The sequence below is a fragment of the Podarcis muralis genome, chromosome 5 (genome assembly GCF_964188315.1).
Source record: "Podarcis muralis chromosome 5, rPodMur119.hap1.1, whole genome shotgun sequence".
Lineage (NCBI taxonomy): Eukaryota > Metazoa > Chordata > Lepidosauria > Squamata > Lacertidae > Podarcis > Podarcis muralis.
The window spans coordinates 63,550,142-63,563,157 of NC_135659.1; the positions used below are offsets into that span (position 1 = coordinate 63,550,142).

At 43.7% G+C, this 13,016-nt stretch overlaps 1 protein-coding gene across 4 annotated transcripts in view; it reads right to left on the reverse strand.

Moving 5' to 3' along the window:
• PLXNA2 (plexin A2) overlaps positions 1–13,016 on the reverse strand; it is a 398,388-nt gene that overhangs the window by 251,993 nt on the left and 133,379 nt on the right. The gene's annotated exons all lie outside the window — the stretch shown is intronic.

Here is a 13,016-nt window from a genome sequence, read left to right on the forward strand (position 1 = left end):
TGTAGTTGTCTGTGTTACTCTGTTCATCAATAAACAGCCTCTTGTCCTGGCTCTACAACAAGGCTGGCCTACCCATGAGGCAAGGTGAAGCAACTGCCTCAGGTGGCAGGATGCACAGGGACAGCAGGTCCAGCCTCCAAGGAATGCATCCCCCATTGCTATGGCAGCGGCCATGGTGGCAGTAACAGCTGCAGCACACTCCTTGGAGGTTGGATTAGCAAGTCCTCCCTCTGCCTCCTCTACAGCAACCTTTTGGTGAATAGAAGGTGCTCCTGGTCTCCTCCCCTCCTTGTTCCAGATGTAGAGCTTCACTCACCCTTCCTCCTTGGCGGGGGCAGGGGGACACTGCCACCATGCTGTGATTCATGTCAGGTGCCAAAATGTCTTGGCAGGCTCTGGCCTACAAAGTGAGGAAGCTTGCCTTAACTTTTTAGTGTAGTATATAGTCTATAATGATCATCAAACTGCAGTTTGCACGGCTGCCAATTGGCAGCCATGCCTCCTGCAATATGACAACAGAGCAGCACATAGGTGTCCCAGCAGGAAGGGAAGTGAATGGCGAAGCAGTGTGGTGGCAGGTGGACCAGGCGAGTTGCAGAGGAACAGCCGGGACAGGCCAAGGTGGGCCCCCAGCAACTGTCCTGCCCTGCTGCTTCTGCTGCCCATCTCACACTGATGCCCCTGCTTTAGCTTCATCATCTGATCACCCTGCCCGTGGGGGAGGGCATGTAAGCCCCACCCTGCATTATTGATCAAATGACATGGTGCATGCACACCATTTGAATAGCAATGCCCTCAACTTTGGTGGGCCCGTCCCCCGCAAATATTTTATTGGAGAGGCGAAGAGATGGCTCCTGTGTTCATGTCTGTGTGAAAAACACACATGCATGTTCTGTGAATCACTAGAGGAGCTTCAAGCCATAGAGAATGTGAAAGGAGGAGAGCTGGGACTTAGATCTGAGAAGCTGGAGAGTGAACTAATGAGGCAGAATTGGGAGTGCAGCACCACATTCAATGCTGAGAAGAAAAAGAAAAAGAGCCACAGGGTTTATTTTCATAAGGCTTTATGACCCAAATTATTTATAGATTCAAGTCTTTTGTAAGTTCAACACTCGTGTCAAAATGTTTGGCTGTGTATTTCTTTTTCTCTCTCTGGCACACACGCACTCACACCCAGGCTTCCCAAGCCCTATTGATGGAAATGTTAACTAAATGTTCAAAGTCTCGACTCAGCAGCCTGAAGCTCCCTAGAGGAAGGCTCATAGTCTGACCCTAAATGCCAAGATAATTGTAAGGGAGGGCAGAAAACTTTAAACTATCTCTCCATGCAGCTGCCTTGCCTGCTAATGCTATACTGTACTGGAAATGGTTGGGGACAGGTTTCTTATGCTGTATGTACAGTGCTTGTTGTTATTGTTAAAAATAAATAAACAAGGTGCTAGTGTTTATGTCTTGATAAATTGTAAAATGCCTCTCCCACCTCTCCCCTCCTCCCATGTCCCTCCCCACTTTTCTATTGAACTTGTGGTGAGCTTTTAAGAGTTGATAATAAAAATAAAACATGCACAAAGCCAAATGTTTTATTTTTAATAGATTTTACTAGTTTGATTTATCAAGAACTAAAAATTAATTGATGACAAGGGCACCACTCCCAAAATGGCTACTATAGGATGTGTGGCATTGCACAAAATTAGAAAGAGGAGAGTCATTGATGTTTGCCCCTGCCTCATCTCCCATGTGTACCATAGGAAGTCACTGCTGTATCCTGCTGGTCCTGGTTGTGGCAATCACACAATATTGATTTGCTCTGCACATACAATGATGCTGTTGCTGCCTAATAACAGGGAGCATACCCTGGTGCCAGGGTAAATACACAAGTTGGCTAGCCACACTCTCACTTGCACACACACAAACCCAGTGCATACATGTACTCATAGACTACAGATGCACATGCAACTCCCCCCCACATCGCACACAGATATCTCCTTTGTCCAACTTCACCTCCCCACCAGACCTCACATACATGCCTCTTGTTCTCTTACATGCACATAGACAATATCTAGAGCTCTCTCCCCACTTCCATCACACACACACCACAAATATATCTCTTCTGCTCTCACACAAAGCACAGCTCTCTCAATCACACACAGAGAGAAGCCCAATCATAGGGCAAAGGAGGCACCCACCAGGCCTGAGCATGTGGGGATAACCCTGCCATCCCTCCCGCCCACTGTCCCCACCCTCCATCTAGTCCCAGCATGAGATGAAGAAGTCACCCACCACTGACGGCCTGAGTGTGCAGGGATATCCCTGCTACTCCTGCCTTCCATCTCCAAGATACACAGACTGTGTGTGTGTGTGTGTGTGTGTGCGCGCACGTGTGTGTGTGTATGCCCTAGCATTGGGCAAAATAGGTACCCACCTCTGGCTAGCAGGCAGCAGTGGCATCCTGAACAAAGGTGCCAGTACCCTATTCTGGAGTGTTCTGCCAGAAAAAAATCAGTGCACACACAAACACACAGTTTTAAATAAAGTATTATGATGATCATTTGCTATCTTGTCCTGAAAAAAATCTTGACTCAGCTCTTTGCTCAAACATAGGCATGCTTTGTTACAAGAGTAGGTAAACCAGGACCAATTTGCAAGACAAAAGTGGCATGGTGAGAATACATGAGCCTAGTGTAACCTGTAAACGGCGTTTCCGTGTGCTGCGCTGGCTCGCCAGATGCAGCTTGTCACACTGGCCACGTGACCTGGAAGTGTCTCCGGACAGCGCTGGCCCCCGGCCTCTTGAGTGAGATGGGCGCACAACCCTAGAGTCTGTCAAGACTGGCCCGTACGGGCAGGGGTACCTTTACCTTTACCTTTACCTTTAGTGTAACCTGGGCTAAACTGTGACTATATGCAATGCTCCAGGCTAGAGCTGTCATGGCTTCCTGCAGTGATTGCTACTCTGTATGTTCGTTTTATTGGTGCTTTGTGAATTTGCATGAGGTGTAGGTTTTTTCATGTTACTGTACTTTGAGTCTTATCTGCTGATACATATTTAAATAAATAAACACACACACCTCCATGTTGCCTCCTCCAGAAACATTCAGAGGCACTGCAGACGTTCTTGGTGGTACAATGGCTGCAAACCCATGTGCTGAGGTCCTGTATCAGATTTTAGACTGCAAGTCCCTTAGGACAGAAACCTGTATAAATAATAATATTTATACTGGGGGGTAGAACAGTCTCTTCACAGAAGCTGTGAATGTGTGAAATTTAAATTGGCTCTGAGGTTCAATTTACTGTGTGATGTTCTTACTTCCCATATAAATTCCGGTGAAATTAGTGTGAGTTTTGTTTGGCAAATTACAAATTAAAGTGATAATCCAGATTTCACTGTCGCCTGTATTGCAGGTCAGTCTCCTTGAGATTTCAGAGTATCGGCATGGTATACAAAATCTGATATAACCGATTTGCTTCTAACTAGATAAAAAGCACTGGCAGAGATGTTGGACTGTTAGAAAAATTCTAAACAGGGCTGGTAAAACTATACCTTTTGGAGTCTTCCTAATAATACCTTTGTGATTTGGGGCTGTTCTTTAAAAAAGTATTTTGGGTATTTGGGACTATAAATCCCACCATCCTTGACTATTGGCCATTTTCACTGGGGCCAATCAAAATTGTAGTTCAAACATCTGGAGGGAACCAGGTTGTGGAAACTTGTATGTTACTGGCAGAACCATTATTACACGTGTGCATTTTCAGACACAAGAAGCCTGCTGGCATAGAACGTGTGTGTGTGTGTGTGTGTGTGTGTGTGTGTAAGAAACACCATGACTGAATACTTGAAATTCTAAGTATCCCAATCTTTGTGTGCTGAGAATTTGTGGCACACAAACAGTACATGTGGCAGTCCAATAATTCTCTCATTTCTCTAAAACAGGGACACAACATTCCTTTTGTTCTGTCTTAGGAAAATAGATCAGCGCACCGTGTTCCATACAAACTGAAAGGGCATGGATTGCTTTAAGCCTCTTCCCATTGCTCTGGCCAAATCCCTTCAAGGGCACTTTGGTGTGGGCAAAGATTGAGACAAAGTGACCCCTCCTGAGTCCAGACATGGGCACACAGACAGGCAGATGCCACATACAGCTTTTATTCTAGCAAGAGCCCATGGTTCCCTTTTGGCACCAGAGAGCCTGAACAGTTGCAGCTCTGGGAAGGGACTAAAACTTGGAGACGGATCCAGCATATGCAGTGCTCCTTACTTTGGGTATGAAAACATTTTCGTTAAACAGAAGCTGGAAACTGAAACTGAGTCAGTCCAAAAAATGTCTTTTCATTCCACCCAACAAACACATGCATGCAAGTGCCTGTACACACAAGTGTACATTTTGCTTCATATGCTGCTAGGCTGTTACTCTGCGGTTCATTAGAGAAAATTATTATGTACCGTTTGTTACAGGAAATTGTCAGGGCACACAATACTTTGCATAACAAACAGCTTGCTGCCCCAAAGGGATGGGGTTTGCATGTTTGCTGTGGTGGAGCTGCTTATGAATTGCTGAAGCTCAGTGGGCAGATTTCTTAATCCAGGACTGCTGCAAAATCAACAGAACTGCATATGCAAGTGGATTACCATAGGGTCTTCTGATCACCAGCTCTAGACTCCTCAGTGAGTAAGGAGGTTTTAGATTAGTTTTTCCCTTTCTCTCTCTCTCTTTACTGTAAAGATGCTGAGATAGCTGGCAATTTTTCAGAGTTAATAATCTAGTTACAAAATGAGATGAATATATATCCAACACAGTGGGACAGCTTCCAATATTCTTAATTTGGCATATCAGTAAAATAACCCACAAGTATAGGAACAAACAAAGTTGGCACTTTTAAAATAGTCTTTTATGGTCTTTTGTGTGTGTGTTACATAGACTTTTTTTTTATTGTGAATCCCTTTGAAAGTATCCTAGCTGAAAAGCGGTGGATTAAACAATCTATGGCCTTTGAAACTATTTTTTTTGTTTTTGTTTGTTACTATGAGATGTATTTTTGTGTTTTTATATTGTTAACTGCCCTGTGATCGCAGTACACAGGGCCCCAGTATGGAATGTAGTCACAGCTGTGTGAGGGATCAGATGTGCATACGATGCACATCAGTGTCCCTACAAAAGTGCTGTCTAAAGGGACTCAAAGAGGCAAGCAAAACAGAATTCCTACCAACCTCTCCATCCCAGATAGTGTCCTTTCATAATGGAAAAGGCTCTCTTCAAAAAAAGAAAAAGAAAAAGACTAATGTGCCTAATGATTACCAGCTTGTGGTACCACAGTGCTGGGTTTTTCACTGGTGGCACCAGTGTTGTGGAATGCTCTCCCTGCTGAAACAGGTGAGGCCCCATTGTTACTGGCGTTCCACTGGTGCTTGAAGACACACCTGTGTGGCCAAGGGCTTGCCTACACTTCTGCTTGTCCCGCTGCTTTCTTCTGGGGAAACTCACTGTTTGCTTATCAATCAGAACATATGTCAATTGGGTTTTCTGTGGATTGAAATTTGTTCTGATTGTTGGTGGGGTAAACAAAAAACCATTCAGACCCATGCCTAGATAGCATGGGATAAGTCAGGGGTAGTCAACATTTTTATACCTACCGCCCACTAATGCATCTTCCTTGATGGTAAAATTTCCTTACCGCCCACCATTGCTCGATGGAAGGAGGATTCAGCTTGTGCCATAGAACCCCCTACCGCCCACCTAGAATCCTGAAATGCCTACTAGTGGGCGGTAGGGACCAGGTTGACAACCCCTGGGATAAGTGGTTGTCTCATGCAGTGTAGTGGAAATGGAAAATTTGTGCATGGGAGGTCATCAGGCTGCTGTGCATGGCTGCAAGAGCAGTGCAGGCTCAGTAAGGAAGTTAGAGGTAAAGTCCACATCAGAGAGATTTTGAACACAAAAGGAAGCAATGAATGTATCCTCTCACAGCTGCAAATATACAACCAGCTGTGGAATTAACTTTGCCTTTCAGTCAATATTTCTAGAGCAAAATGTAATATTCAAGCTATTCGCTTCAAGCTCTACATAATTGAAGCAACGAAAAAGGGAAGAATTTGTCTCGTTAAATATTTTACGAATGCTTTACTGACTGGTGCCATTCCCATGGTTTCTGCCTTGTGGCAGAAATAAGAACTTCAGAAACAAAGAGGATTCCTCGCCACCATTAAACGTCTAGCCCAATGCAATCCATAAGAAAGGAGGTAAGGAACCGTTTTCAGCCTGAGCGCTGCATTTTCCTCTAGGCAGCTTTCCAGGGTCGCGTGCCAGTGGTGGGTGAAGCCAGAGGCACAAATGGAACAAGGCTACCTTTCGTACAGTACACTTGTTTCTACACACATTCAGACACCCCTCCCTTTCCTCCATCCAGGCAAACAAGGCTTAGATCTGACATGCTGGCCCACCCTCTGGATCTTATATTTGCCTTGTGTTATCCCTGCAAGGGCTCACCCTCACCCTCAATTCATGATACTTTTATTGTTAACTTAAATGAACTGCTTTTATAAATACTGTGTTTTTATATATGCTGTAATTATTATTATTTTATGAGTTTGTGGGTGCTAGAAACCTTAAAGCCCTGGGTCCAGTAGGTGCTAGAATTTAATTAAGGTGTTGAGTGTCAAATGCTAACTAAGTTAGGTTAGTCTCCTGTGTGCGGTGACAGCTAGACCCTGTGTATTAGGCTGTGTACTAGACACTTGTAAATCCTCTGGAATCAGCATCTGTTAAAAGCTAATTAAACCAGACTAGCCTCCTGTGTGAGATGATAGCCAGGGGAATGCACCATTAAGAGCAACAGAAGATCAAAGGAACTATGTGAGATGGCAAAGAGGTGGGTTCCCTTTCACTCTACAGATAAAAGCCAAGGGTTAGAGAAGTAGGGGGAAGAATGCAATGCTAGCCAGAAGCTGAAGAAAAGCTGCAGGTGGGAAAGGCAGTCACAGCTGGTTTCTGTTTGAATCCATAGCTATGGGAGAAACAATACCTTCTTTGGGTCCCGATGTTGGGAATCACTTCGTAGTAGATTGAGGTTGTATATATGTGTAAATAAACCATATATCATAAAGACACCACAGTTTCTGCTGAGACTCATTTCCAAAAGGAAACACAGTCCCTGGGTAAGCACCAGGAAACCCTGAGATCTTACACTGACCTGGAGATTGGGGTGACATGTGACACTGGGGTCGTAAGTTGGATCTGTGTTTCCAGAAGGAGGGCCTGTGAGTGAGGTGTGCCTGAGTCAAAATGGAGGGGGGCGGGAAACATCACTGTTCTGAAGCTCTGGCCTACCTGGCAGCAAGGCAGTAAGCAAGTCCAAAGTTTAAAGTCCATGGGTCAATCCATACAAACAAAGTCCAAAATCCAAAGGAAATGAGTCTAGGGTCAATTCAAGTAACCCAAGTCTGAATTACAGATGGGTAGCCGTGTTGGTCTGACATAGTCAAAACAAAAAAAATTCCTTCCAGTAGCACCTTAAAGACCAACTAAGTTAGTTCTTGGTATGAGCTTTCGTGTGCATGCACACTTCTTCAGATACCTGAAGAAGTCCAGCAGTCAGAATACAGTCCAGCAGTCAGAATACAGTCCCATGGAGGTCCAGGAGAATCCAAGCTAAGGTGCATCAACAAGGGCAGTTGAGCAGACCCAGAACTTCAGCTCTGCTTCCTGTGTGTACTTTGCATGCTGATTGCAGCATCTGGGCTTGATGAGGCATATGACCCTCACCTGCTCCAAGCCTACTCCAGCTGTGGAATCACACCCCTTCTCTCAGAGCTGAATTGGGTGAGATAAAAACCCTCCAATGATTTTGTTCATTGAGTGCCCCAATATGGTCTTGTGGGGTGAGGACCCTTCCCTATATTAGGTGTAGCCCTTAAGCAGGCTCCAGCAGCCAGGGCCACCCAAGGTCCCATGGGTTTGGGGGACAAGAGACACTGGGAGGGTTACCTGCCATTTTTGGAGCCCATGAAATGTTCAAAAGGTGTTATGAGTAAGCCACCAATTTGGGTGGGCTCGACTAGCTAGTCCTGAAAAAGGTGCCTCCAGATACGACTTGCAGCAGGAGTCACACACACACACACACACACACACACACACACACACGGGAAAGGGAAAGGTAAGGACGTGCTCTACACCAAGAATAATCAGCTGCCATAGCATCTTTAATTTATTTCTGCCCGAGAATACTTGTTGAGAACAAAACCAGCAGTTCAGGAAGATCATTTCGTTTGAAAGATTTTTTATTTGAAAAGCTGTCATCCTGCACCTTGTCATATCCCTGCTTGCAGGAGAGGAACTTTAATAGTGTGCCACCTCCATGCAAATGAGCTACTAATTAATTAAGTACTATTCTTCTGGGGATAGATTCATTAGAATCAAATCTGGGGAGCTGGGCAGACAAGGTTGGTTTTTCTTTTATCATGATCTGGTATTTTATTTTCCCCACAAATCTGGACACTAGAGATTCAACTGATCAAAATGGCATGACCTCCCTTCTTTTAAGACAAAGTACAGTAGGTGGAGCCAAACTCATAATTCAGTCCCTTTACCTTAACTGCGGGCCAATTATTTTGAACGTAAGTGTGTACAGGATTGCAGCCTTATGCTGCCTTGCACAACAGCATGCGCAACACTCTTCTTCCTTCCATTGTACAGCAACAACTAAAAGCAGCCCAGACATTCAAGGCTCATAGTGCATGCGCAGAATAACATATCCAATGACAAATTCTGGGTAGTTCTGTGCAAAAACCCAAAATGTAATAGAACATTGCCTGCAGTTCTGCATAACTCTCTACAACTGATGTTAGCTTCTGTGGAAGGACCAATGGCAGGGAAATTTGTACCTTTAAAACAGGAACTTTTAAAACCTGTTGACACCGATCCTTATGTTGCCAATACCATTAGCAATGCTTAGAGGGAGGCGGCTGCCTCAGACAGCAAATGCTGAGGGAGAGGGGAGTGTGTAACAGCAGAAATGTGTTGGAGGATAGAGCTGTGTGGGCCACATGACCCCTTAAGCTAGACTTCTGCTATGGGGAGGACACTGTCCTATCACTAATGTTGAAATAAGATTGCCAATTTGAACAAGTCCTATATAAAGGATGAGCGACACCACCTGTCTTTTGCTTCAGGCAGCAGTGTTTCTTGGGATAGTCCTGCCTTTATAAAAAAGCATGGGAGTGATTCGGTGAAATGTATTGTTATTGATAACAGCAGAACCACAAGAAAGCTCTTTTATCACATCTAGATTGGTGTTTGGCTTTCCCTTTTTTTGCTAGGAAGTTCTACAGAAAGCCCTGTTAGTATTGTCCATTCATGCCTCTCCATGCCCATCGACATGACTAATCCCCTGACCTTCAGTGCCGATTTTTCTCCCAGAAGATAACTGTTTCACAGTAACAGGTTTCACAGCTGACAGGACAGCACACAGCCTAAACTAGCTGAGTTTGGTTGAATGACCAGGAAACATGGAATAAATAGCCGTTCACAGCACTGTTTGACAATAGCTCAAGTGTGAATCATTTGCTCGGGGCAATTCATCTCCATAGGAAATTGTAAGACAAGTTATCATCAAGGATAAAACCGTAAATTGGGGGATCCTTCCATGCCAGATGAAGCTAGCTCAGAATTTCAGAGATTGTTCTGGAGAGCTGTGTTTCCCCCTGTATTATAACTAGTAAATTGCAGCAAGAGAATCTTGATGCACACACGTACAAGACTACAATGCACAAGCATGCACAATGGCTGATCTCAATAGTATCTTTACTGTTGACTTTCATGGGATAAAGATTTCTCTTTCTGTTCTTAGCACAGCATTGGAATGAATACATTCCATAATATCGTCAGAGATCTATGAAATACCATTGAATGATTGCTGTGAACCTATGAACACAATGCATTTTTAAATGGTTCCGGCTGGACTGCAAGCCATTATATGGTTCCTTTGAAATGCTAAATTTGTTTTCTTGTTTGTTTGGAGTTTTTTTTGTAAAAGTGTTGCAGAGGCATCCAAGTGGAAACTGCTGATGCAGCCAGACTCCCTGTGGTTAAGGATCTAAATTAAACGTAATAGCTGGAAATCTTACTAATATTATTATAATTAATAGTTGCTCAGAAGTTTTTCCTAATTGATAATTATCTAATCTTGAATACCCATAACTTCCTGGGAAATCTCTTGGTGTGGTAGCAGGACAGAAGTTTTCACACCTACTCTTCCCCCTCCAGTAGTGGCGCCCTCCCTGTGGATGTCAAGGAGATAAAGAATTACACAACTTTTAGAAGACATCTGAAGGCAGCCCTAAGGGACTGTATTGGGAGGTTTTTAATGCTTGATGTTTCTATTTTATTTTTAGATATGCTCTAAGTGGCTCAGAGTGGCTGGGGAAACCCAGCCAGATGGACAGGGTATTAATAAAAATAACCTAATAATAATACACTGGCTGTTGATGGAAACCTGTCATTTACAGTGCAGAAGAATACTGGCTGTTCCATGTTAGGAATATGTTCTATCTTTTAAAATAAGTGTGTGTGTGTGTGTGTGTTTGCGCGTGTGTGCGTTTTGCCTACAAATTGCAAAGACTGGACCTGCCCCTTTCAATTTCCAGAGTGGTAGCCATGCTGGTCTGCTGCAACAAACCCAACAGAGTCTTCTAGCATCTTAATCATTGATAAATGTATTATAGCGAAAGCTTTCATCCTGAGATGCAACTGCTGAAGAAATCTCCAGTCCACAAAAGCTTATGCTATCATAAACGTGTTAGTCTTTAAGGTGCCTCGAGACTCTTTGTTATTTATCATATTGTAACTGAGGCTCATGCTCAGAAATGCCATTCTGGATACCAATATTTTTTTTATGGCCTGTAAATACACTGGCTTAGGTGTCATGGCATACCTCAGGTCTCAACTGGGGATAGGTCGTAGCAGTAGAACTGTGAGTCAGTGACTTTATTCACTTCTAACACTAAGCCAAACCATGGCTTAGAAAAAACACATGAACATGCAGGTTGGCAGCAAGGAGATCATGGCTGTTTTGCTCCTTCTCTGGTCCTACTGCTGCTTCATTGCTGTGAGCTATGTACGCTGTACCTGGGCTTGTGGTTTGTCTCATTTCAGACAAACTATGATGTGTAAAAAAGAGTATCTTCTTGGTTTACCACAAGCTCAGGTTCAGATGACACACTAAGCCAAGCCATGACATAATTCACAGCAGCAGAACTGGAAGAGGAGCAAAGAGATAGCAATCCAGCAAGTTTGTAACTGCATGGATTAGTGATGTGCTGTGAAACTGAGCATCATGAACAAACCTGGGATGTATAAGTAGTAGCTGGGGACCAATCTTTATAACAGGTTCAATGGATGAAAGCATTTGTGCCCCAGAGGCTGGCAAGAGGAGCTGGTGGGACTCAATTGTTTGAACCTGCAGTCATTTTGGATAAATAATGAAATCTGCCATAGGTCTCAACACTGCTCTAGGCAGTCCCATATGCTTGTTGCTTCATGCCAGGGTGACTTTTAACATTCACATATGAAGCTGGCTTATACAGGAGCCAGCTATTAGTTGAAGTCTGCTTGAATGGACAATGGCTCTCCAGAGGTGAAGGCAATGGTCTCTCCAAGCCTTGCCTGTTTGATATCTGTTTGTTAGCTCAGGATGCTTTGGCAAACTGAACCTGATTTTGTGTTGGTAAAATGCTCATTGCTTTCCTTAAGCACTTAAGAACATTTTCTGGAATGTTTAATCTTGTTATAAACAAGCTGCAACATGTATCCTCTGGACAGGCAGTTAGAAACGTAAAGAACATTTTAATTAGGCATCTCCCCAAAGCAAAGTAGAGGCCAAACAGGGAGAGTGATTTATTGGGACAGGTACCAGTTGGAATGTATGCCATCATCTTGCAAATGATATTATGCCAAGCAGCTTTCACACTGAAGCCTAACTCTGGAAACTTCCAGTTACTTTGTCCCCTGTGGGATCCACAGGGAGAAGTTTGCCCTGCCTAAGACCATACACAGGTTTCTGTCTTCATGCACATGGTTTTCTGGAAGATCATGTGTCTCCCCTACCCTATATTTTATAGCAACACATAAAGGGATTCAATCTTGCTGTGACTGAGATGTTGTAGCTGGCAAGAGCCTTGGAAAAAAGAACAAATTCAGACATTTGGCCATTTTTTGGTTTATAATCACATAAAATAGCATTTTGTTAATTGCATACATTTAGCTTATGTGTAAAAAGCCAAACATAATTATTTACTTAGATCATTCTTCCAACCAATGTTTTCTGCCTGTGTCTCAGCTGGGTGGAGGCTGTCAGCAGTATGCCTCTTTGGAAATTGGCCAGTCAGGCTAGGAGCTGAAACCCAAGTCACAGAAAATCCCTCCCTTATCAACGAAATGAACTCTTTGAAGTAGATGATGTCACAAACCCATGTGGGCAAGGAACTATCTTTTGAAGTTTGCATATAACAATTGGCAATTAGTAGAAAACTTACACAGGGAAAGAAGGCTGCATGTTACAAGTCCCACTAGTATACTTAGGCAGTGCAGCTATTGAGATATTGATTCAGAATTGGCAACAGGAAAGCTTAGATTTGATGCAAAAGGAAGGGAGAGAACAAGTGAGAGTTGCTCCTACACATATTCAGGAACAAAGTACAGGAGGGTCTGGAAAGCTCAACTGTATTGCATCCATTCTGGTTTACAATATTAATATACAGTGGTACTTCGGGTTACAGATGCTTCAGGTTACAGACGCTTTAGGTTACAGACTCCGCTAACCCAGAAATAGTACCTCAGGTTAAGAACTTTGCTTCAGGATGAGAACAGAAATTGTGCTCCGGCGGCACAGCGGCAGCGGGAGGCCCCATTAGCTAAAGTGGTACCTCAGGTTAAGAACAGTTTCAGGTTAAGAATGGACCTCCAGAATAAATTAAGTTCTTAACCCAAGGTACCACTGTACAAGTACAGACACTTTCATCTTTCTGT